The sequence below is a fragment of the Pteropus medius genome, unplaced genomic scaffold (genome assembly GCF_902729225.1).
Source record: "Pteropus medius unplaced genomic scaffold, Ma_sr-lr_union100, whole genome shotgun sequence".
Lineage (NCBI taxonomy): Eukaryota > Metazoa > Chordata > Mammalia > Chiroptera > Pteropodidae > Pteropus > Pteropus medius.
In genome coordinates, this window is record NW_024349800.1 from 50,043,401 (window position 1) to 50,068,678 (window position 25,278).

At 45.5% G+C, this 25,278-nt stretch overlaps 1 protein-coding gene across 2 annotated transcripts in view; it reads left to right on the forward strand.

The window, feature by feature from the left end:
- Positions 1 to 25,278, forward strand: part of CIB4 (calcium and integrin binding family member 4) — a 104,312-nt gene that overhangs the window by 15,417 nt on the left and 63,617 nt on the right. The window contains exon 1 of one of the 2 annotated variants that reach the window (XM_039887610.1): positions 20,793 to 21,030. The exons of the other annotated variant lie outside the window; for it this stretch is intronic. The gene's annotated coding sequence lies outside the window, so the exon portion shown is untranslated. Of the gene's footprint in view, positions 1 to 20,792; positions 21,031 to 25,278 lie in introns of those variants that run through there. 2 annotated transcript variants of the gene reach the window in all.

The window sequence follows — 25,278 nt, forward strand, 5'->3', positions numbered from 1 at the left end:
ATGTTCACCAGGTAAAGGCCATTATTACAGTCCTTACCTAAGGAATGCCCCAAGGTCAAGTCTGCCCTAACCCAGGAAACATCCCACAACTGTGATGCAGGATGAGAGGTCACAGGCCTTGGAAGGTGGGGCCACCACCTACTGGCCTTGCTTTTGGGAAGGAGCTATTGAAACTGCTGCTACTAGGCTGAGACAAGGAACGTGAGGAAGTGTGTGTCCTTGGCAACTCAGTTGTCCATTCTGGAACATTCTGGAGTCTGGAAGTTTCCCCACAGGATGGCTCAGCTCCCACTTACAGCTTTATCTGTGGAATTCCTTCATGTGGCTTATGGCATCTCTCAGTGACCTTGGCTCCTGACCTTGGGACACAGGTATAGTGGAAATATAATCGCGTCAGGGTTAGACAAATCTGTGTTTGATCTTGTGGAATGACCTTGGGCCTATCATCCTTCTCTCTTCAATTTCATTGTCTGTGTAGATTTTTTAGAAGCACTTTTTCTGCTTTGAAGTTCTAGAATTCTGTATTTTAGGCACTAAAAAGTAGCTTCTGGGTGGAGGTCCCTGAAGCCTCCCTGAGAATTGAGGGATCCATTCCTCTGAACCCCAACGTATATCTTCATGGGGCAGGGGAGACAACTTAATGAAAAAAAAAAGATTTAAAAATGCCTTGGATTCCAACCAGCCAAAGGATGATGCGCAAATGGAAAATTCCTGCTGTGTGTCAGAGGCCCACCTGGCTCGGGTGACAGACAGCAGATCCAGACACGTAGGCCCTGCTGCCTGTTTAGACAGCATTTTCCTGCCCTGGCCAGAGTTAACCTTGGCCCTTACCAACGCTCACCATGGGAAAGTGGAGAAGGGTGTAGGGTCCTTGCCCAGGCTCTGGAAAGCTTCCTGTGTCTCAATAGCTGAGCAGCAATCGAGTGAGCTGCACTAGAAAAAGTGGGGAGTGGGGGGCTCAGGCTCAGCTCCAGTCTGCCCTGAACCTATCTCTGTGACTCAGGAGTAGCCGTGTCTCCAATCTGGTCCTTAAGGTCCTTGTCTGTATAGTGTGTGAGGTGGACAAGGAGATCTGCAGAATCCTCACCAGCCCTAGCATCCCCGTGGTGGAGGCCTACATTCCCTTGGGGTTCCAAGAAGTTGGCCGAGCGGTTCTAATGTGGGCCTTATGGCTCTCAGTGCCCACTGAGGTTCGCTGGGGTGACCTCCGAGAAGCAGGCTCAGGGAGAGTATAATGAAATGGACTCACTCCACTCAAAAACTGGGGGGCAGACAGGGTAGGGCTGATGGACCTGGAGCCCTGAGCCACGGGGGCAGTGTTTGTCCAACACCATTTGGGGGAAAATCCCTGAACCTAGAAACCCTCCAGGCACCAAGTCTCCTGCCCTGACGCGGGCTGGGAAGGTCCATGGGCCTCACTAGGCCAGGATAGAGTGGACCTCAGACTTTGCACAGATCCCATACTCGCAGCCTCAGCCATCCTGGGGGTCCAGTACCAGGCCTTCATTAGGGTTAAACTCATTGGCCAAGGCTGGTTTGTAGGTTCCTGACTCTTGAGAATTTGATTGGCAAGTTAGCCCCATGGATTGGATCCATTCTGAGACCCTGACAAGGCCTGGTCTGGGATAATGGTCAATTCGCCAGGACAATGCCACCTGTGAGGTCCTTTAGTCGATGCTACTTGGCCTACTGGACCCCCACTCCCGTTAATCACTTCTCGGCTCAGGTTCCCAAGGAGAAACTCTCTCTCAGTGCCTTTCACCTCTCCCCTGGATGCCAAGAAGATGTGACAAATCTTGACCCAAGGCCATCGCTGCTTTTGAACTCTGCTGTCCCCAGCCTGTCTCTGCCTAGACTACCCCTCAGGCAAACACTTAAAGGAAAGCATTGGAATAGCACTGCACACAAGCCAGGCCAAGGACAACCCTGGCCCACATGCTCACTCTGACCAGTTGCTTGACCAGCCCATTGGAAGGGGTTTCTGGTCCTCGTCCTGGTCTACCCTTCCGTCCTATCCTTCTGTCTAAGGCCAGAGCTCTTTCTCTGAGCTCTCTCAGTCCCTCAGAGGAATGGTCTCTGTCTCAGATCCTAAGTCAGTCCCTCAGAGGAATGGTCTCTGTCTCAGATCCTAAGTCAGTCCCTCAGCGCCAGGTCAGACCGACTGCCAGTGGGTTAGCAACTGAGGGCAGTTCCAGAACCCCCGTCACTCAGGAATTCCCTTCTGTTTCTTGTTCTCTCCCATTTTCCAGCCCGTACCCTTTCCCCTCTGCATCCCTGCACGCTCCCAGGGATTCATGGCACCCGGACATCTCCTTCTTGGCTCTTCTGAGGCCCAGAGTCAACATCACAAAGTGCATCTCAGAAATCTAAGGACACTCCAGGGTGGGTGTAGATGGGAGTGTGTGGGTGTGTGCGTGTGAATTCACATAGGCTTGGTCCCCAGAGAGAGTACAATGTTTCCCTCATCCAAAGGTGCAGGAATGCCTTCTGCCTTCTTCCTCCAAAGTCAGCCGGGCCAGGGGAGTACAGGTCCCCAGAAAGTAGCCCAACTCCTGGTCACGCCCCAGAGCAGGGCACGGCTTCCAGATCCTGAGCCTCGTCATGGAGCCTTTCTACCCCATGCTGTTTGAGTGTCAAGAGAGAGAGGCTGGAGCCCAAATATCCTTGCGCGGATGAGGCGGGAAGGGGGTAGAAGGCGGCTTAATCCTGGAGATGCGTCTGAGCTCGGTGAGGTGTGGGGCAATGTTTGGAAACGATCATCAATGATCGACTCGCTTTTCCAGAGCATTCTTTTGCTCTCACCGCTCAGGATGCATCTTGATTTATGGGGAGCAGGGATCCAGCAGCTCTAGGAAGAGTTCTGGTTTCTGCCACTTGAGCTCCCGGGAGAGGCGGAGGGGAGGGGCCTGTGCTGGAATGGTAGGAGTTAGCAGGTCGAGGAGGCGGAGCCTGTCGCAGGACTAGGACTGAAGCAGGTGTGGAGGGCGCTTCCACCTGCCTTTGGCTACAGACCCAAAGGCAAGAGGAGGCAGGATGGGACCCCCAGGGCCTGTAGGAGGCAGCGTCCTCAGAACAGACAGGCTCCGTGGGCCAGCAGCAACTCTCCCTTGTCCCCCTGTGGGGCTGGTTGCTTTTGCTTAGAGACTGAGTTTTCTGTCTCAAAGCACGGCCGGTGGCCCACGGTGTTCACTGAAGCCACAGAGAAACTGTGTCTGCGGTGCACTTGCTCCCACTTAGTAGATGAAGAGACCGAGGCCTTAGGTTACGAGAAGCTAAGTGTTGCAACCACAGTCTCACAGCTGGAAAGTGCTAGAGCCAAGCTCCAAACCTACCTCTTCTAATTTTAGGTTCGGTCTTTTTCCATAAGCACAGACAGCCCTTGCCTCTGACCTCCCCGCCCCCAACCACAGCAAAGAGCATCTGTGTGTCCCAGAGGAAGGGGTATCGAGCTCTCAGGCAATTAGGCCTGGGTTTCAATCCTGCCCCCACTAGCACTGACTGTGTGAATTTGGGCAAGTTTCTGAATCTCAGTTTTCTCTTAAATAAGATGTGATGCACCGGAGGCAGCTCGTTCCGGCTCCTGACAGCCAGTCATGCACGTTTCTTTCCAATTCCACATGCAGCAACGTGAGATTGGTTAGCTTGCTATGGGCCATAGGGGAAGTATTTACACCACAGAAATGAGCAACAATTCCTTCCTTTCTTCCATTCAATTAACATTCACAGATTGCTATCCTTCTGCCAGGTGCCAATCTGGTGCTAGCGAAGCAAAAATGAACAAGATAAAGTCTTATCCTAAAGGATTTCATAGAAGAGAGAGGGCATAAACATGAGCAAGAGCCACCAGGAATCTGCCCAATGACAGAGGGGCTCACAGGGCACTGTGAGGGTCAGTTAGGGGTGGGATGGAGCGTAGGAAGAATATTTCTTTGCAGAAGAAGCAGCTTCAGAAATATTGAGGAGGTATGAAATAGTCTAGAATGTTCTGGAAATTGCAAACATGGGCTTGGGTTTAAAGTCTCAGCTTTCTTTCCGAGTCACGCAGGCAGAGTTTGGAACCCTGGCTGTGCCATGCACTATCTGTGTCAGCCTAGGCAAGTTATTAAACTTCTTTGAAATTGTTTCACAAATTGTAAAATAGAATGATAATGTTCACCTCACAGGGTCATCGTGAGAATTAATTGAGATAATTTATTCAGCAAAATACCTTGTGGGCACGTACTATTTGCTAGACACTGTTCTAGGCATGAGAAGTCACAAGGGAATAAAATAGGTCAGGTCTTTGTCCTCCTGGAGCTTATAGTCTAGTGGAAGGGAACACTGAATAAATAAAAACAGCATGGTGTCAAGTAGCTGTAAGTGGCTGGAAATAATAAAGCAGGTGTTTGGGGTGGGTTCCCCAGGAGCGGTCCTTGAGATGAGGATTTGTAAAGGAAGTCCTCCCAGGGAGCACAGTCCAGGGAGGAGGAGAAGCAGACAGGAAAAGAGGAGGCCAAGTTAGGATGCAGACGAAGTCCCACAGAGGGCAGCCTCGGCCTGCTCCTGCAGGGGCTCCAGAGTGCAAGTTATGCTCGGAAGAGTCCCACCCTGCACAAGAGGAGATTCCATGAGTTAGCATGTACTTAGCGTAGAGTCTGGCACACATGTTGACCATCATGTGAATATCGCTCCAGCCTAGTCAGTCTCTGTCTGTGCCCTGCCTCCCCCACTCTCACCGCTGTGTGATTCAGTGATTCAGAACGAACTCATGCTGGGTACCTGTGTCCACGCTGGTCCTTCCTGGAAAACAATCCCCCCATCATTCTCCCTGGAAAATTTTCGTCATTCTTTAAGACTCATGCAAATGCTTCTTCTTTGTCTGTGAAGACTCCCCCAGGCCATCCTGGGGGCTTTCTCCCGGGTAACCTCCCGATTGGTAGGGACCACCACCGAGGCAATATCCTTGCTTTGGAAGTGCTCATTTCCGAGCCCACCTGCCCATTTTACAATTTGAGAACCCCGATGATCGTGAACAGGTCTTCTTTCAGCCCTAGGTTTCCAGAGTGTTGGGCACATAGTAGGCCCTCAGGAAACATTTACTGAATGAATAAATGGCTCTGAGACTTAGTAGCTTTGTAGCTTTTGGTGAGTCAAACAATCTCTCTGAGCCTCAGTTTCCCCATCAGTTATTACAGCTGCACCTAAATCATAGTGTTTTTAGGAGGTCAAATGAGATAATGAATATGAACTCTAAAGTGCTATCCAGATTTTTTAAAAATAAAAAATAGAAGACAAAATATCCAGTCTGGAGCCCAGCAGTGGCTGCAGGGACTTACATGGCTCCAGGAGACCTTGGGTCAGTCCGGAAGAGCTCTGGAGAGCATTCCAGTATGAGAGAGCTTCGAGCAGGAGCCGCGTTAGCTCCTTGACTTTTCTGCCACTTCTGCTATCAGCCAAGGCTTGAAGTTCTGGCTCTGGGAAGGAGATATAACCCCCATGGACCCTCACTTCCAACTTGCAATAAGTCAGCAATAACTACATATCCAAGCCTGTGCTATCGAGAGGAACTGAGACTTCTTCCTGTAGGGGGAGGATTGATGAAGGGAACCTTGCCAATTGGACACAGGACTAATCTGTGGTCACTGTTGCAGGTGAATCTTGCATAGAGATGTCTTGAAACCTTGTTCCAGCCCACATTTCGTCTTTTCCTAGGCTGGCCCCTCTTTTCCTGACTCTCCAAAAGGACCAGCATCCCTACTTAGTCCTAACTTGTTTTCCTCTAGCATCGGCCATGTTCTCCCTCAATTACCTTGGTCTCCAAGGAACCAGAAACCAGACCTTTTCTTTCATTCCCTCCTGACTCAAAGTTCTCTGGAGGCTTCAGTGTCATTTCCTCTTTAGTCCCACATTGATGCCACTAGGATTTGGTCCACATCATCACATGGAGATAGCCTCCTTGTGGGAGAGTTTATGACTCCAGCACACCCTCCTTAGACACAGTGTATGGCCCAAAGTATTTCCTTTGACATGTAAAATGGTTATTTATTCTTCCATGTATCATCATCAAACCACCCTTTACTCCAGGCGGCCTGGCTTGCATTTCCACCATTTTGCAAAACTTCCCTTGTTTTCTCTAAGACATCAATAAGTTACTCTTTGTCAAGTTTATTAGCCTGGTACAGCCCTGTGCCTTCTAGTTTCTGGGCCACGCCCAAACCATTTAGCCTGTCCCTAATACAAATGTGTTCTGGTGAAGATCCAATAATTTAGAGACGTAAATTCTCCCCAAATTAATCTACGAATTCAATGAAATCCCAACAAAAACTTAAATAAGAGTTTTAAAAATAGAACTTTAAGAGCTAATTCTAAAAGTCGTCTAGAAGAAAAAATGCACAAGAATAGCCAGGGGAATTTTGATACAGTACACACATTGTGGAGAAAATAGCTCTACCACATATAAATATTTACTATAAAGTGGTCATTACAGAGTGATATTGGTGTAAGAACAGATAATCCAAACAATGGACTAGATTAAAGAAACAGATGCATGGAAATCTAGTGTATGCTAAAAAAGCACTTTAAATTGCTAGGAAATGAACAAGAATGGTTTAAGGACAATAGATTACCCACTTGGGAAAAAAGTTAGATATTATATCGGTGATAGTTTTATTTCCTGAAAAGAGAATTTATTCTCGCTATTTTAATCAGAAAGGAATTCATGGGAGGAAAGTATGTAGAGCTGCCAGAATTGTAGGGAGTGTTGGAGAGAGATGTTAGGTTGAGCTTACCAGAACAACTTCCAAAGTCACAGTGCAGAACTGAGCCACTGAAGGAGATGTCATTGGTACACTGTGGAAGCTGCCAGGTAGTAGGACATTTTGCCATGGATACTATTCCACAACCGTACCACCTCTGCCAGGATCTGCACTAGTAAAACGGAAGCTATGCTATCTTTTTCTCCATATAACTCAAAGCTTCATGTAAGTTGTATCTGCTTAGGTATTCTAGAGAGCAGACATAGAGTATGAAGGGCAGAAGATCTGTTAGGACAATACCTGTGAGAGAGAAAGTGGAGAAGGAGCAGGAGTAGCAGAGAAAGGCTTCGGACTGTGATATAGGTCTGACACCTGTGAAAAGAAAGGAAGAAGGAAGGAAGATTAGGTAGAAAAGCCTCAGGCTGTGCTACGGCTTTGAGAAAGCCTTGGCCACTACATAGAGGCATCCCTGTATGTGGGGAAGAAATAGCCATGTTCCTCTCTACACTCAGTCATTGGCCTCAAACTGTGGCAGGTTCTGAAGGCATCCAACTGAAGGAATGAATCTCCATTACATCAGGAATCTTGGCTTAAAAGAAGTCTCTGAAATGTAGAAAGATACATCAGAAAGGCATTGATGTGAATTTTGATCCAGCCAATCTATAGTATCTATTTACCACAAATCCCTACTTTACGCCATATATAAAATAAATTTCAGATGGATTAAAGGGGCGCAGGTAAAAAACAAACTTATACGAGTATTAGAAGAAAATAAAGAAAATATAGGGACATATTTCTAAAACTTTTGAATAGAGAAGGCCTTTTTAAGCAGAACACAAAATCTAGAAAACATTGGGACATATATTAAATGTTTTTTTTATCTATTTCCATGTTTAAAAAGTGATGAACACCAACATACTTAATGGTGAGGACCTAGCTGCCTTTCCTCTAAGATTGGGAACAAGATAAAGATGTCTCCTCTTACCAGTCCTATTCAACATTGTGGTAAAATAACTGAAGCAACAGGACAAGAAAAGGAAAGAAAAGAAAAAAGAAAAGAAAAGAAAAGATGTACAGAATGGGAAGAAAGAAATAATACTGTCTTCTTCATTTCCAGATAACATCATTGTCTATGTAGAATGTCACAAAGAACCAACAAAATACTCCTGGAACTAATAAGCGATTGTAGCAAGTTTGCAGGATACAAGGTTAATATACAAAAGTTAACAATTTCCTGTATACCAGCAATGAATCATTAGGATCTGAAACAAAACACTGTTTCCATTAGCACAAAAGAAGGAAAAAAGGAAAGATAGAAAGGAGGAAAAAGAAAGAAAGAAAGAAAGAAAGAAAGAAAGAAAGAAAGAAAGAAAGAAAGAAACAAACAAACAAACAAACAAACAAACAAACAAACAAGAGGAAAGAAAGAAAAAGCACAGGTATAAATCTAAAAAATATGTGCAGGATATATATGAAGACTACAAAACTCCGATGAAAAAAATCAAAGAATATATAAATAGGTGGAGAAATATTCCATGTTCATGGATAGAAAGACTCAAAATTGTTAAGATGTTGGTTCTTTCCAACTTGATATATAGATGCAATGCAATGCCAATCAAAATCCCAGCAAATTATTTTGTGGATATCAACAAACTGATTGAAAAGTTTATATGGAAAGGTAAAAGACCCAGAATAGTCAACACAATACTGAAGAAGAACAAAGTTAGGGGACTGATACTATGCTACTTCAACACTTACTATAAAGCTGTGATCAAGACAGCATGGTATTGATGAAAGAATAAACAGATCAATGGAATAGAATAATGAGACTACAAATAGACCCATACAAAGGAGCAAAGGCAATACAAAAAAGAAAGAATAGTTTTTTCAACAAGTAGTACTGAAATGATTGGACATACACTCATAAAAACAATCAACACAGACCTTATACTCTTCATAAAAATTAACTTAAAATGGATCATAGACCTAAAAATAAAATACGAAATTAAAAAATTTCCAAAAGATAACATAGGAGAAAATCTATGTGATCTTGGGTTTGGCAATGATTTTTGAGATACATCACCAATCCATGAGAGAAAAAATTGCTAAGCTGGACTTCACTAAATTAAAAACTTCTGCTCTGTGAAGGACACTGTGAAGAGAATGAAAAGACAAGCCACAGGCTGGGAGAAAATCTCTGCAAAAGATATATCTCATAAAATACTTGTATCCAGAACATACAAAGAACTCTTAAAACGCAACAATAAGAAAACCACCAACCCAATTTAAAAAAGAGCAAAAAATTTGAACAGACACAAGGAAGACATACAGATGGAAAATAAGCAAATGAGAAGACATTTAACATTGTACATCATCAGGGAATCACAAATTAAAACAATGAGATACTACTACACATCTATTAGAATGGCTAAAATCCTAAAATGCTGACAAGGATGTGGAGAAACAGGAACTCTCATTCATTGCTGGTTGAAATGCAAATGGTACAGCCACTTTGGAAGACAGTTTGGCAGTTTCTTTCGAAACTAAACGTAGGCTTACCATATAATCCAGCAATCTGCACATAGGTATTTTCCCAAATGAACTGAAAACTTCGTCTATGCAAAACCTTTACACAAATATTTATAGTAGCTTCGTTCATAATTGCTAACAGTTGGGAGCAACTATGATATCCTTCGATAGGTGAATGGATAAACAAACTACGGTAATCCATACAATTGAATATTTTTCAGTGATGGAAAAGGAACTATCAAGCTATGAAAGGACCCAGAGGAACCTTAAATGCATATTATTAAGTGAGAGAAGCCAGTCTGAAAAGTCCACATACTGTAGGATTTCAGCTACATGATATTCTGGAAAGGGAAAAACTATAGAGACAGTTGGAAACAAATCAGTGGTTGCCAGGAGTTTGGGGGATGGAGGGATGGATGATAATGGATGGAACACTGTAACTCTTCTGTATGATACTATAATGGTGGATACATGACATTATGCATTTGTCAAAACCCATATAACTGTACAACACAGAGAGCCAACCCTAATATAGACTATGCCTTAGTTAATAATACTGTATCAATATTGATTCATCGATTGTAACAAATTATCAAGCTAATGCGAGATGTTAATAACAAGGGAACTTTTTGCCCAATTTTTCTAGAAACATAAAACTGCTCTAAAAATAAAGTTCATTAAAATTTTTTAAAGTAATTAATACACTTGGTGAAAAATTGGGCAGCAAATATAACAGACAATATTATGGTGACCATACATTCTAGTTTCCTCAGGGCAGTTTTGGTTTATACCTGTGGTCCTGATGGCCCATCTGGTTTAGTATTTGCCATCCTCAAACGTGTCTTGGTCTGAATGATAAATTATATGGTCACCCTACACAAAAGATTATTATCGATAATATATAATGAACTTCTATAAAGCAGTAAGAAAAAATAAACAACCCAGGAGAATAATGGGCAATATATATGAATATGTGTATTAGTTTTCCAGGACTGCTATAAGAAAATACCACATATTGGGTGGCTTAAACAACAGAATTTATTTTCTCACGGTTATGGAGACTAGAAGTTCAAGATCAAGGTTTTGACGGGTTTGGTTTCTTCTGAGATGGTTTTCCTCGGCCTGCACATGGCTGCCTTTTCACCGTGTCCTCACGTGGTCTTTTTTCTCTGCATGCAGAAGTCTGCATCCTACTCTATTCTTATAAGGACAAAAGTCACATTGAATTAGAGCCCGCCGTGTGACCTCATTTTACCTTAATTAAACGCCCTATCTCCAAATATAGTCACATCTGAGATGCTGGGGGTTAAGATTTCAACATATGAATTTGGGGGGACACAATTCAGCCGATAACGATAGAAAATTTATAGAAGTACAAATGGCCAATAAATATGTCAACACGTTTAATATCATCAAAACCAGAGACATGTAAATTAAAAATAATAACTGACAACCTCAATAATAAAAAAATAATAAAAGAAGATTGATTCTATGTGGGATTGGCAAGGATTAGGAATCTGCCATTTCTTGATGGAACAAATTGATAACAGCCTTTTGGGAGGAAACTTGGCAGACTCTATCAAAATGAAAAAGTGCATATCCTTTGACACAGAAATTTTACTTCTGAGACTCGATCCTTCAGACATACTTACGGAAGCACAAAGAAGCATGCATAAAGATGTTAATGTCAGTATTTTTTGAAATATTTAAAAATTGAAAAAATATTTAAAATTCTATTGATAGATAAGTAAGCTATGAAACATCTGTACTATGGAATGCTATATTGGGGTTAAAAAGAATGAGGTCGACCTAAGATTAAATGAATATCATATGATCTCATGAATAAAGTAGACTTATGATAAAACAAAATTGTAAAACACATTAGAGAACTCAAAAAAGAGGAAATCAAGAACAAAGAACAGATGGCACGTATAGAACACAAATAGCAAAATGGTAGCTTTAAACTTAACCATATCAACAATCACATTAAATGTAAGTGGGTTAAACACCTCAATTAAAAGGCATAAATCATGAGATTGAATTTTTCTGAATTTTTCTTTAAAAGCATCATCCAATGGTATACTGCTTACAAGAAACTCACTTTAAATATAGTCACAAATAGGTTCAAAGTGAAAAGTTGGATAAAGATATTCCATGCTAATACTAGTCAAAAAAATTCTGGAGTGGCTATATTAATGCTATAAAAAGTAGATTTCAGAGCAAAGAATATTTCCAAAGATAAAGAAGGTCATTTCATAGTGATACAAGGATCAATTCATCAAGGGAACATAGTAATCTTAAATGTATATACAGATAATAAGAAAAAGCTTCAAATGCATGAAATGAAACAGAATTGCAAAGAGAAATAGACAAATCTATAATTATCGTCAGAGACTAGAAATTCTCTTTCTCTTCTTTCATAGTTTTCCACTCTTGTTATACAGGCCTTTCTTTATCTCTTTAAACTCTTAATCAAACTTAGGGTCCTTTTCAGATAATTTTTTAGTCTCTTGTTCCTCTGGTGTGAATGATCCCATTTGCTGGGCCAGTAGAATATTTGTCTTGGTATTGGACTCCCCATATATTTTATAATTTTTGCCTGTGAGCTCTTCTTCAATAAGGGTTATTTTTCACAAGAGTCCTATAATTGCTCTGAGTTTTTAAGGGCTCTCGTGGGGTGATTTTACTATTGTCCTTTCCTACTCTTTTTGGGGCTTGGGTATAGGTTTTGGTTTCATTTCTGGTGCCTAGAGATTTTCTTTTTCTTGCTTTTGAGTTTAGCTATGTTTTAAAACAAAATTTTTAAGAATTTGTAAAATTTTACTGTTTGGAAAATTCCTGCATCCGATCTGATTAGTTTTGGGGTTTGATTAAATGTATCAATAGGTTTCCTATGACAAAACTGTGAAATCGGCCTTCACTCAGTTGCTCTCCTAATTGTCCTTTTTCCTGGAATTATGAAATTACTTTTCGACGAGTTTATAATAAGTTGATTTTTCTAAAACTGAGAGAAAACGTCATTTAGGATTACAAGCTCTCTGCCTTTTAGGGTGGAGACTAAAATTTGCTTTGCGGATGATATTCTCTTGTTTTGAAACATACCACTTGAGTTGGTCCTTTCACCTATGCTAGCAGAAAGCAAGGACATACCTATCCTTCTTGATGAGGATGTGGAAAGCACTGATGGGGCCCTAATGGGGATTTCTTAGTCTGAAATGTTAATACCCTTTAGTAATATGCATTGAATGAATTTGCAGAATTCTGTCTCTGAGCATTATTTTATTTAGAGTACCACCAACTCCTAATTTGCAATCAGACTACGTATCCCTGAAAAGGGTGTGTTCTTGCAAAGTGGTGTGTGTTACTCTGGATGAGTTGTTTGCACAGGGCTGGGGTGCAGAAGACTGTGAAAGAGAAGTGCCTGCTTCTTCAGCTTAGACTAGAAAAAAACCGCGCAAATGACCCACACCGGGCCCGGCACAGCCCAACCTGGACCTGGGGGTTGGTGTCCCACATGAGGTTCCATTTTAACCTGAATATCCCAACTTTCAGGAGATGTCCTAACAGATATTTTGTTTTAATATCCCTATTGTCAGTAATGCATGGTACATAAGAGGCAGGATAGAGGGGATTGGGAGGCAGATCTTAGAGGTGAGCAAGAAGGAAAAACTACTTCGGGGTGCTGGGATGGGGGTGGAGGCATCGCTTATATCCTGATTCCAAAGAAGAGGAATAATTGCCCTATGCCTGGTGGTGGGAGGAGATTCATCCCTGACCTCCTGGAGGCAGTTGGCAGGTAAGGTGGGCAGTGGACTTGCAGAGAACTTTGAAGTTAGCTTGGGGCTGTGGGTTTCCAGTAGAGCTATTTCTTAAGAACAGTTTTAGGGGTACTTTCAAGTATGTGCTTCCTTTTTCTCCTTAAGATTTCAGGCAATGCTGTTAAGTTGTCTTTGGCTGTGGTGAAGAGAATTCTCAGAGAACCTGGCCTTTCCTTTGGGAGGAGGGACCACAGCCTGCCTGACTCTGGTGCAGTGGGTGAGAGAGCTGGGCAGAGCACAGTAGGAGGTAAAGCGAGCAGGGAGCCAGGGCCAGTGCATGGAGGGCTTTGCAAGGAAGGACTGGACTTTATCTTGTAGGCCCTGGGGAGCCACCGAAGGATATTAAGTAAGGTGATGATGTGATCAAACTTACATTATGTATAAAGAAAAACAACTCAGAATATCTCATAAATTGTAGACAGCTGTGGTAGATGTCTGTCGTTTTTGGCTAGCAGCTTTTCTATTCTCCTGCAGTAACAGAACCCCTCTTTCCCGTGGGCACCTATTCTATGTGATTTGGGTTGAGCTGATTTCAATCGTCTCAAAAACAGAGAGTGTGTCTGCGACTCAGGCCTGGCCAACAGGCACACTTGACCTCCTGGCCCAAGGTACTGGTTTAGAAATGGGCCTGTGATTCTAGTTTGGGCTGAGAATCAAGCCCAAGATTTTTCTGACACCTGTTAGGAAAGACCTTCCTTTTCCGGGGGTTTTCTAAACTGATGGGATATAAATCTATGGCTCCTGGTGGCCAAGAAGGCTTCCCGCCACATGGAGAGAAATTATTTGAGAGATGGTGTGAAACAGAGCCCCTAAGCTACAGTTTGAGGCACAGGATTCAGCCATGGGTAATGACAGGCGGCAGGTAGAAAGACAGTTGGAGGAGAGAGAGAGAGACAGAGAGAATGGCAAGGACATTGTCGAGCTACTGGATCCAGCCATTCCTGAAGCTTAATCCATCCTCTCTTTTATATGAGCTAATTATCTAATTTATTGCCTTTGTTTTACTTATGAGTTCTCAGTAACAGTTGTGTGTTCTCCCTGATTTGCTCTTCCCTAGACTTAATATTCCCAATTTCATTTGACATTTGAGATGGTTTCTAGATCCTCCCCACCATGGTCATCCTCTTCTGGATGGAAGTGTCCACACTAGTGTCTCTGGGGGGACCTTCTCTCTAAGAGTGGTATTACAATCAAGTACATGAGGGACTCTTTGAAACAATAGAGATATGAGTTGATACCTGTGGGGCAGGTGCTGGCGAGGCCTTTGGAGAAGAACCACAGTCATGGCAATGTGAGATTCGAGGTATCTATGTCTCTATAAAGAATGAAGCAACTTGACTCCACCATGGGGAGCACTCAGAGACTGGCAGTTTGAACAACTTTAGTTTCTAAGTGGAAGGGAAAGTAGAAAGGAGTGTGTCCTGTTTCTGGCCCCAAAATCCAGAAATGTAGATGAAACCACTCAGTCATCTTAACTGGCCCTGAATAAGCCAATCCATAATTTAAAGGTGGCTTTAAGAAACAGCAAGAGGAAGCGGGTGGGCAGGCAGTCAGGTCAGACTTGTCCTTATCATAATCTGAGGGTGTGTGTGTGTAGAAGAAAATAGTGAGTCCACTTCCTTCTGGCTCCTACAAGGGTTTCAGGATCCCCTTGGTTAAGGTGAGCCAAGGACCTGCCTTCAACAGAACAGGCCTGGGTTTGGACTCCGGGATGATGAATCTCCTCAAGTGCCCTTGTAGACGCTCTGAACCTCACATGTTTTGCTCTCTTGTCTTCTTGATCACTTAGTAAGTTACACTCCAGATTAAAATCCCAACGTCTACCATTGTGGGTGTTCCCACGTCTTATGGCCTATGGAGTTACTTTGCTTTTTAATATTCAAGAGAAAAGGGACCAAACTCTCAACCCACAGTAGAGGGAGACCCAAGGTTTCCTGCAACACTTCTGGGAATTTGTCCCTCTTAGCCTGTTTCTATTGAAGTTCCTTTCCTCCTTCCTTATTTCCTTCCTCCCTTTTTTTCCTCCCTCCCTCCCTTACTTTGGCTATCTTCTCTTTCATTTTACTTTTTGCCCCCTGAGGCTGTTTTCTTCTCTCTGCCTTGCATCAAGACAAGTGTAAAAACACAGATCCTTCTCCTCGAGTTCCCCAAAGTAGCCCTAGTATAGGGCATATGTGACACATTTTCTACATGTAATTGAGAGAGCTATATTCTTAGCACAGAGAACACCTTGAAGTTGAATATCAGATATTCCCTTAGCCACACACCCTCCACTAGCCACCTTGTCTCCCTGAGGCCCAGCCCCCAAGTGTTTCCAGCCCTCCCAGCTCCCTTCCCTCCAGCCCACAGTCAACCTCCCTTAGCATCCGATTCTCCTGTGGAGCAGCTCATTCCCACCCCCTGCCCCAAACTACCACTGGGCCAAAAATATGAAGCACCAACTTTGAAATTACTTTTTCCTTTAACACAGCAGTCCCCAGCCTTTTTGGCATCAGGGACCTGTGCTCCTATGAGAATCTAATGCCTGATGATCTGAGGTGGAGCTGAGGCGGTGATGCTAGCGCTGAGGAGGGGCTACAAATAAATAAAGCTTCACTCTCTCACCCCTGACTTGCCGGCTGTGCGGCCCCAGTCCCTAACGGGCCAAGGACCAGACCGATACTGGTCAGTGGTTCGGGGTTGGGGACCCCTGCTTTAACGTATTAAATTACTCATCTTAACTCCTTCCCCTCCCAGTGGTCTCTACAGGCTTGTAAAGAGTTCTCACCCCTTTGATACGAATTACAATGCCCCCTTGGAAGGCAGCAGTGCTAGAATAATTTTGTTGGTTGTTTGCATTGCAACTTTTTCTTTCCTGCTGCCCAAGTCTAACTGCAGCCCACAGAGGTTTCCGTGGCCCTGCCTGTCTAGGTCGATACATCGTCCCCTCGGCTTTCATTCCTCTCTTGTCAGTACTTCCCTAGCTTCATCCTACCTCCCAATAAAAGAGCTTTCTGGAAATAGCCCAAGCCCTTATTTCCTGGTTCTCGCTGCTCCCAGGTTGGAGCACCGGGCATGAGGTACCTTGAACCATAGGCCGGCTTCTTCTCCCTTCTCCAGAGAGGTCTTAGGAATCCTGCTACTTGCCTGGGGCCACTGTCACTATGTAGCTGAGGGTCTCACAGTGTGCGATTCATATCCAGGGCCCCTAAGTCCTCCATGGTCAAAGAACGATGAGCCCTGGCAAGTCTCCAGCACACACCGGGCACACCCGGCTGAGACGAAGCACCAAGAAATGTCCATCTGTCTAAATCAGAGCCCCGCTGTACCCAGGGCCCTGTGGGGGAGCAGCCATACTGGAGTTTGGTCTCCCTAGTGCTGCTCAAACTGCAGACTGGCTCTTCTCTATTCCTTGGGCTGCCCCCGGTGGTCCCCGAGGAGGAGGAGCCTGGGGAGGAGAGAGGAGCACTACCTCGAGAGTCAAGACACAGGCTCTGGGCCGGTTCTACCACAAACTCATTTCAACCCCTGCCCCTATGTGAGCCTCTGTCTCCTCATCGGAAAACTGAGGGGGTGGACTAGGTCTGGAGCCCAGTCCTGGGTGAAGACTATCTTACCTTCAGGCAGGAGCTTATTAGGGTGCCTGGAGCCAGGCCTGTCTGTGAGGCAGAGGCTGTGCAGCCCTCAGCTTGGAGGGGCTGAGGCTATGTGGGCTGCTGGCCTTGGAGGTCCTGGATGCTGGAGTTCTGGGGGGGTGGAAGGGAGGCCAGTATGGCTGGGGCATAGTGGAGGAGGGAGAGTCACTCAGGATGAGGCTGAAAAGATGGGCAGGGCCTGGAGGGCCATGGTGAGGAGTCGGTATTTTTTTCTAAGGTCAGTGGAAATCCAGTGGGGGCCTGGCCTGATCTGATGTATTTTTAACAGATCATTCTGCCTCTGTGGGGAGAATGGACTAAGGGGAGGCCGAGTGGGATCGAGGGAAGTGCTGGGAGGCTAGTGTGTGGTTCAGGCAAGAGAGGAGGGGGCCTGAGACCAGGATAAAGCAGTGGAGGTGGAGAAACGTGTGGATTCAGAGTATGTTTGGGGGCATTTGCTGCAATAAATGCAGTGATGCTGAGGAGGTTGGGCAGCCCTGGTCCCTCAGCACGTAGTTTAAGGCCACGCTCACCAGCACTCAGGTACTTCTTTCTGGCCATTTATACACCAGTGGGGCTCAGACAGCCTCCAGAGGAGGCATGGATGGTCAGGGGGATGGAGAGCTCACCTAACTTCACTGCCAGTTTAGAAGGTGACTGGCAAGGGCCTCTTGTCTCCCTCAGAATGACACCAGGGAGGGTAAGAACTGGTGGAAACAGAAAGTGGGGGAGCCCGTGGCAAGGGGGCGGCACTTGGCTTCCCCACTGGATCAGTGTGGGGGCAGGACACCCCAAATGTCAGTGGTCTCTAGTCCCTGAATCATCTTCATTAGCTGCCCATTCTCTGCAGCAGTGAGGGACAGCTCCCAGCTGGCCGGTCCATCTAATTTCAGGAACTCTCTCTTCTGAGAGATGATGCATACTCAGCTTGCTGTGCTCCAACTCCCAGAGGCCTTTGGGTTGGTTTCAGGGCTCTACGGGCCAGGTCTGGCAGCTGGGGCAGAGCGATCCATTGGGTTTGCCTGGCAGGAGACTGGGGGCACTCTCAGGCATAGAGACGGAGGTGGGGTCATGTGGGATGGGGAAGAGGGAGAACAGCAAATAAGGGCTTGGTTTGAAGGGCTGGGCTATTTGCTAAATAAAATTTAAACCCTTGCCATGATTTCTGCCAAGAAGAGAGAAGTGGCTGATGAAAACCATATGTCTCTAAGTAAGTGAGCCGAGGAGCCCTGCTTTGTGTGTGAGCGTGTTGAAGACGTGGTCTCCCATGCAATGGAAAAATCTCGATTTTAAAGAATACAATGTTAAGAGGCACTCTGAGACGAACCATATTTCGCAATTAAGTAGTTTACAAGGTCAGCAAAGGAAGGACAGAATAAACCAACCGAAAAAGGTCTTGCTCAATATCAAAATTTGTTTAAAAGTTCAATGTTACAGTCTACAACTGTAATATAGGCTTGTTATATGGTTTTATAGAAATAGCCAAAAAGATGAAACTCTGCAGGGATAAAGAAGTAATTTAAAATGTTTTAAGAACTGGTACAGATATTCCTAATGTTTGAGAAAAGAGTAATTAAAAAAAAATACAAACTGTCACTTTTTACTTTTTCTAAATTGACCTTTAAGCAAGCTAAACCCAAACAGAGACACAGACAAACATAACTACTGTTCACTCTGCAGAACAGAAATCCAATTTCTTCACCCAACATGCAAATTCCAATGTAACATGGTTCTAACCGGCCTTCGATGAATTTCCTCCACTGGACGCTCCAGCTGTCACCTTGCCAGCCCCATGCCTGGCCCTCCAGCCTGCTCGCCAGCTGCTAGCTATGGGGGCTCCACCTGTGGGGCTTCCTGGTGCATTTACCTGCCCCCCAGGAGCCCCATCCATTTGGCTGCATGGAAAAATGTTAGCCGTTCTTCAAGGATGTTATTTCCAAATTCTATCCATTCCACTATAATTTTCATTTGATTCTTTTGCATAGAGATTCCAGTTCTCTGGCGAAATTCTCCATCTTGTCATCTACTTTCTTGACCATATTAATCACGGTTATTTAAATATCTTTATCAGATGACTTCAATATCTGGATCACCTGTGGGTCTGTTTCGATTATGGAAATACTTTTTTTTTTTTGGCTCTGACCGAAGTCATTTTACATCAGAGGGGATTTATTTTGGCTTTCTGGAAGGCCGTTTGAGTATCGGAAGCCATCCTCATGCAGTCTGTGACTGAGCTGGCTTGAAGCTGGCTGTCAGACATTGTGAAGGCTGCTGCTTCCAGCTCATCCTTCCTCCTAGCACCTCTCCCTCTCGGGGTTCTCAGTGGGATCTGGATTGTTTTCTAGGGCCTGTTCTCTTAGGTGGGTCTTTGATTCCAAGTTTCGTTTCCTCAGCCCCATCTGATTTCTAAAACCTCTGTTCAGCTTCCGGCTCTCTCAGCTATGCTTTCTGCTCAGCCCTTCACTCCTTTGGGAAGTGCTGCTTATGACTCAGCAGATGCCTCAAGGAAAAGGACCCCGGAATTTTCAACGAACCTAATGTGCTTCTCTTCCAGACATCTTGGCTCTCAGGTCCTTCTTGCCTGGGTATTTTACACTCCAAATTTGTCTTCTACTCCATGAGATCACCAAAACACCTAGCTCACGTTCTCAGCTTCTTATCCACCACCTCGCCTGGTTCTTGGCCCCATGCTACCCATGAATCAGCAATGCCTTAAGGGGAAGAATAGCACCAAATGTCACCTCCATATGCTCCCCGTCTCTCTGGGATCCTGACTTCTCAAATCCTGGCTGCCTGCAAACAGATGGCTTTAGGATTTTGTCCAGCTCATTCTTAGTGAGAGGACTGGTCCCTAATGAGCTACTCCGACATTACCAGAAGTGGCAGCCTCTATCCCCTCTATCAGAACGCAAGCTCCCTGAAGGCACGGACCTTATCTCCATCAGCACTGTGATCCCTGGCTGATCTCCTCCATGGCTTTAAAGACCACCTACAGCTGGACATTTCCAGATGTCCGTCCACAGCCCAGAACTCTGTCTGAGCTCTTAGCCCCACATATCTAAGTCATCTCCACATGACTGCTGCAGACTCAACACATCTAAAACTTTGTTCTTCCCCCCAAAATCTGTTCCTCGCCAGGCTGCCATCTTCTCCATTTATCCTGCTCCTTATGTCAGAAACCCCAGGGTCACCAGTGACAATTCCCACTCCTTCCCCTCCCATATCCAACCTCCCCGTGTTGCTGATTCCACCTTAAGATGTCATATGAACTCATCCAGTTCTCCTCACCACTGCAGGCCTAGCCCAGAGACCATCCCCCGCCCCTAGGTTACTTGGTAGTCTCCTCACATTCCTCCCCAAAGCCAGGCTGGCCTTTTCCCAACAAGTTCGCCAGCCACCCTACGAGCAGAATGCCCCTGGAAAACAAAAATCTAATTATGTCATTTCTCTGCATAATGCTCTTTAATGATGTCCCATTGCTTTTAAGAAAGCTTTGAAGATAAACCCTCAAGGAGCCCACGCTCCTCCCAGTCTCGGCTTGCCTGACTCTTGCCCTTGACACACAATCCATCCTTAGGGCCTTCCAGATTCTGCCAGCATTTTGAGCTCCTTTCGGCTTCCGGGCCTTCACGCGTGCTTTTTTCCTGCCAGGAAACGCCCTTCCTCTCTCATGTGTGCCTCTCTCCTATTCATCCTTCGGCTCTCAGCTGAATGTCCCCTCCTCAAACGAGTTTTTCTAACCCCCAGAACTGGCGAGGTGCTCTCGTGACCTTGCTGTCATTGCATCCTGCCCTCTGCTCATAGCACTCAGCATGTTGGAATTACATAGTTAATCAAGTGGTTACTGAATACATTTCTCCACTCCTAGACTCTAATTTCCTTGAGGCCAGGGGCTGTGTTTGTCTTGGTCACCACTCTATCCCTAGTATTGGCAAAGTGAACGCAGCCCCAGCCACCCAACACAGGGACAGCTCAGCAGAGAGAGGGCAGCTGGGATGCGGTTTCCAGTTAGCAAATGTCTGAGAGCGTGACTATAAAAATAAGGAATTCTAAATTGCTGTCTAATGAAGACTTCTTATTGCCGGGTTTAACGCACTGGCCAGGGAGTCAGTAGATCTGGGTTCTAGTCCCAGGTCTGGCACAAATCATGACTAATAGCATTTTTACAATGCTTCGCAGTTTACAAGGCATTTCCACAGATAGGATCTCATTAAACTGGCGTGGTGACCTCTGTTGAGCAGCTTTAAGAGGGTTATTGGGAGGGAAGAGACAAGGGAATGAGTGAGTGGGGTTCCAGACCCAGCTCTGACGTCACCTCCCCGAATGTGACCTCAGGTAAGTTTCTTCTCTGGGCCCGAGTATACGCATCTGCAAAATGAAAAAGTCCAGCGAGATGGTCTTTAAGGGTTGTCCATGGATATTTAGAACTGAAAATCCAGGACTGCCTCAATCAGAAATCCAGGTAGCGGGCTAGCTCCCCATAGGCTCCTAGCAACACCGTGGGTGCCCCAGACCGGCGTCACATGAAAGCAAGATGGACACCAGGACTTTTGTGGAGGTGGTTTGTTTGAGAGCTGGTCCCAGGGAGCAGGAGTGAGGGGCTGGGGAGAGAGAGGAGGGGTGAGAGGAGAAGCCCAGCGGGTGAGAGTGTCCAGTCGCTTTTGTCTGCGACCTCCCTGAGTCCTGCTGAGAAGCCACAGAACCTCTCCCAGAGCCGTCACCTAGAAATGCAAGAGCGGGAGCCTTTCTCACCAGCTCCCACCCCTACTGGTGACAGTCACCCCCAGGAGTGTTGTCATGACCTTCTGGGCCGTGCTCACCCACAGACTGAGGCGGCTTCTTGGTAAAGAAGTCCAGGGGCAGAAAATGCCAAGGGAACCCTGGAGGCAACACGCTGAGCTGGACCAAGCTCACCTGGACCTGTCCCCACAGCCATGCCTGAAGTCGTGGTGGGACCTGGGCCCCCAGGACATCTGATACAAGTCGCAAAGGGGCAAGGGCATCACAGTCTGGCCCCATGCAACAGTAGGTTCTGGAGCTGTCCTCCTGCACCGCACCAGTCCTCTGCCCTCTGAGTTTTGAGGCTCCCCAACCTGTTTTTCTGTGGAGCTTTTTGGTGTCCTGGGCCATTGAAAATGGGGTTGGAGTGGGGGTGTCTGTATACCTGGGCAATTCAGAGGAAGTTCCGCAGAGCCTTGGGAAACAAACTGTCATTCTGGAGTGAAAAGCTGGGCTGGATCTGTGATGGAGCAGTCGCCCCAAATGAGGAAGTGGGTCATTCATGTGGCCCCTCCCCCAAAGGTTAGCGAAGGGTCTGTCTGCAGTCTTGGGCTCCCCAGGCCTGTCAGCGCTCCCAGTCAGGAGACCCTCACCCTACCTCTCTGGGGGCATAGTGCTTTCTTGCTGTCTTTCTTTTATAAACTCTGGACCCTGCTTCCATTACCCTTCCCTTTGGATTCTCGAAAGTCTGATTTGTTAATTTAAAAAAAAAAAGAGGAATATTGGCGGCTTCTAGTTTTTTTCTTTTGCTATAATAATTCTACTTTCCCCCCAGGCAGTGTGAATGAGAGACTAAAGAGAAAAAAAAGGTCTCTTATGAGAAGGTGGAAAAAAACACAAAGATTTAAATTTCAAGATATTACCTATCCATGTTCTTCCTCTGGGTAAATCTTTTAACCCTCAAATGAATTTCACTCTTTTCTGGAAAGGAAGGTATTTATCTCCTTCTCAAAAGTTTGGATCTAGGTCTCTGTTTCTCTAACTGTACCCCACCCCCATGCCAGATTTCTTAGTGTCGTATAATAAATTTAAGTGGCTTATGTCCCTAGTTCATGGGAGGTGACCTCTAAATCCTTGGTATTTCCTTAGTGATAGGAATGTCTTTGTTATTCACGGTAGGCTGCTCAGACCATGTCTGATTCATGCTAATGACATGACTCAGGGTGGGGGCCAACCATGTGATTAAAAGACTGGGTTTTTGAGCCAGATGATATCAGCCCAATCTCTGGGGAAGGGAGGGGGCTTCAATCACATGACCAATTCAGTCAATAATGTTTACATAATGAAACCCCGATAAAAACTTTAGACACCAGTGCTTTTTTGGGCAAGCTCTTCCGAGTTCGTGCTATACATCAACGGTTCAGGAGGGTGACACATCCTGAAGACACAAAAGCTTTACATTCGAGACTCTCTGTGATCTCATGCTATGTGTCACGCTGTTTGTCTGGTCCAGATTTGGACCCTTTATAATAAAACTGTAGTTATAAGTGTAGTACTTTCCTGAGTTCTGTGAGTTGTTCTAGTGAATTATCAAATCTATTGGGATAGTGGCCACTTGGTCACAAGTGCAGGTGTCCTGGGAACCTCAGAACTCGTGGCTGGTGTCTGAAGCTCGGGGAGTCTTGTGGAGAACTATGCTTTTAACCTGTGAGTATTCACGAACTCCAGGTAGTTAGCATCAGCCTTGCTTTTTAACAAGATGTATCTACCTGCTCCCCACCACTGCCAGGGGAAGCCATGCTCACCTGTCAGAAGGCTCAGTCTCTTCCAAACATAGGCCCCCACTCATCCCAGAAGCCAGATGCAGAGGCAGGGAAACTATCTTTGAGTTGAGCCTGGGTGAGTCCAGTACAACTGGGGGGAAGGGGGTACGAGGCGTGGTGAGCAGTCGTCTTGCTTGAAGGCAGCGGTTGGTATGGGGCGTGCCTGGCTAGATTCCCGCTCTTCCTTCCTTCCCCCACTGTCCGTGTCCAGGTTCCAGCCTGCCTGTCTAGCTGGCGAGGGTCACCAGGGCCAGGCGGATCGGCCCTCTGGTGACTCGTACTTCAGCGTTCTCCCCCTGGCCTAGTCATAGAGCCTTCCTTTGGTGTGTGCAAATAAAGAGAGCTTATTCTCTAAAACTGCCCGGCTCTGCTTTCCTAGCTTCCATTCCTTAGCCTTGCCATTAACAAGGCTCCAGTGTCTTCCAAGTTGAATAATTTCTTTCCCATTTAAATGTTCCATCTATTGGAAGGTTTACTCTCTGTTTCCAGCTCCTGCCATAACAATCCTACTCTCCTCCAGGCAATGTAAATGGAAAACTAAAGAACTGGTTTAAACAGTCTCTTTGGATGAGCCAGTCTCTTTACGTAAATAGTCGGTGTTTCAGGTTTGTACCACATTCTCTACCCCAAGTCAGTATCTGGCTAGGCGAGGGGGCTCCGCTGGCCATGGGGTGTTGTCCTTGGATCCACACTTGTTCTGTGCATTTTTGCCGGGATCCAACGAGGCATAATGATCACACTTGGCTTTCTAGGCAATGTGCCAACAAGCACCACGGGAGTCCATGTTGTTCCATTTGTCCCTGGGAAAATGCCTTAGCGGGAGGCCTTTGCGTGAGCTCTCTGTCCCTCTGATCCTCTACCTGAGCATATGGGACTTCTGGGTCCCCTGCATGGCCAGGGAGGCCAGGAACCCCGCCTTGCTCATGCTTCCCCTGTTGCTGCGGCAGCTTTGCTCTGCACCATCCTGGAGGAGACCGAGAGAGTGAGGCCGACTTCTAGACGTGCACAGTCCCCCAACTCCCCACACCAGGGAGCTCGAGGAACCGGGACTCTGTCGCTGAGATGCACAGCACCCAGGGATATTTCTACCCATCCTTGGGTAGCGAGCTCATGACAGTCTGGCATCCTCACTGTCTTCTCCATCCCAAGACCAGAAGGGCAGGCCTTCCATCCTTTTTCTTCCTGCCCACCAGGCTGCCCCCAAAGATGCCACAGTCTGCACCCCTAGGTCTGTCTCTTGCCACACGAAAGGAGTTCAGAAAATTCTTTCTCCAGACAAAGCGTAGCTTTCCAGGCTGCTCAGCTGCTGGGAACTCAAATACAACCTAGTTGGTGTTCGGAGCTGGGCAGTGACTTGCTCCGGCAGGATCGACCCTTGCCCTTGGCACCGAGTAACTGCAGCTGGTGGATCTCCCGACTGCAAGACTCATAGGCTGAAGAAATAGATTGGAAACTATTTCAAAATATAGTATCTCATTTACATGTTCCTTTAATCATATTTAAGGTGGTCCTAGTATGTGCTGGGCACAAAGACATACACAGTCCTTGAAATTGTTTTTAATAACAGCTTTATTAAGAAGTATTGACACACACTACAATTCACTCTTCAAATGCACAACTTGATATTTTTTTAGTATATTCACAGAGTTGTACAACCATCTCCACCATCTAATTTTAGAATATTTCATCACCCCCAAAGGAAACCCCATATCCATTAGCAGTAATCTCCCGATCTCCCCTTCCCCCACTCCTGGCAACCACCAATCTACTTTCTGTCTCTATGGATTTGTCTACTCTGGATATTTCATATAAATGGAATGCTATAATATGTGGCCTTTTATGATTAGCTCCCTTAATTTCGTATAATGTTTTCAAGCTTCATTCATGTTGTACCATGTATCAATACTTCATTTATTTTTATTGCAGAATAATACTCTATTATATTAGATATGCCACATTTTATTTATACATTCATCAGTTAATAATCATTTAGGCTGTCTCTACTTTTTGGCTATTATGAATAATCTTGCTATGAACATTC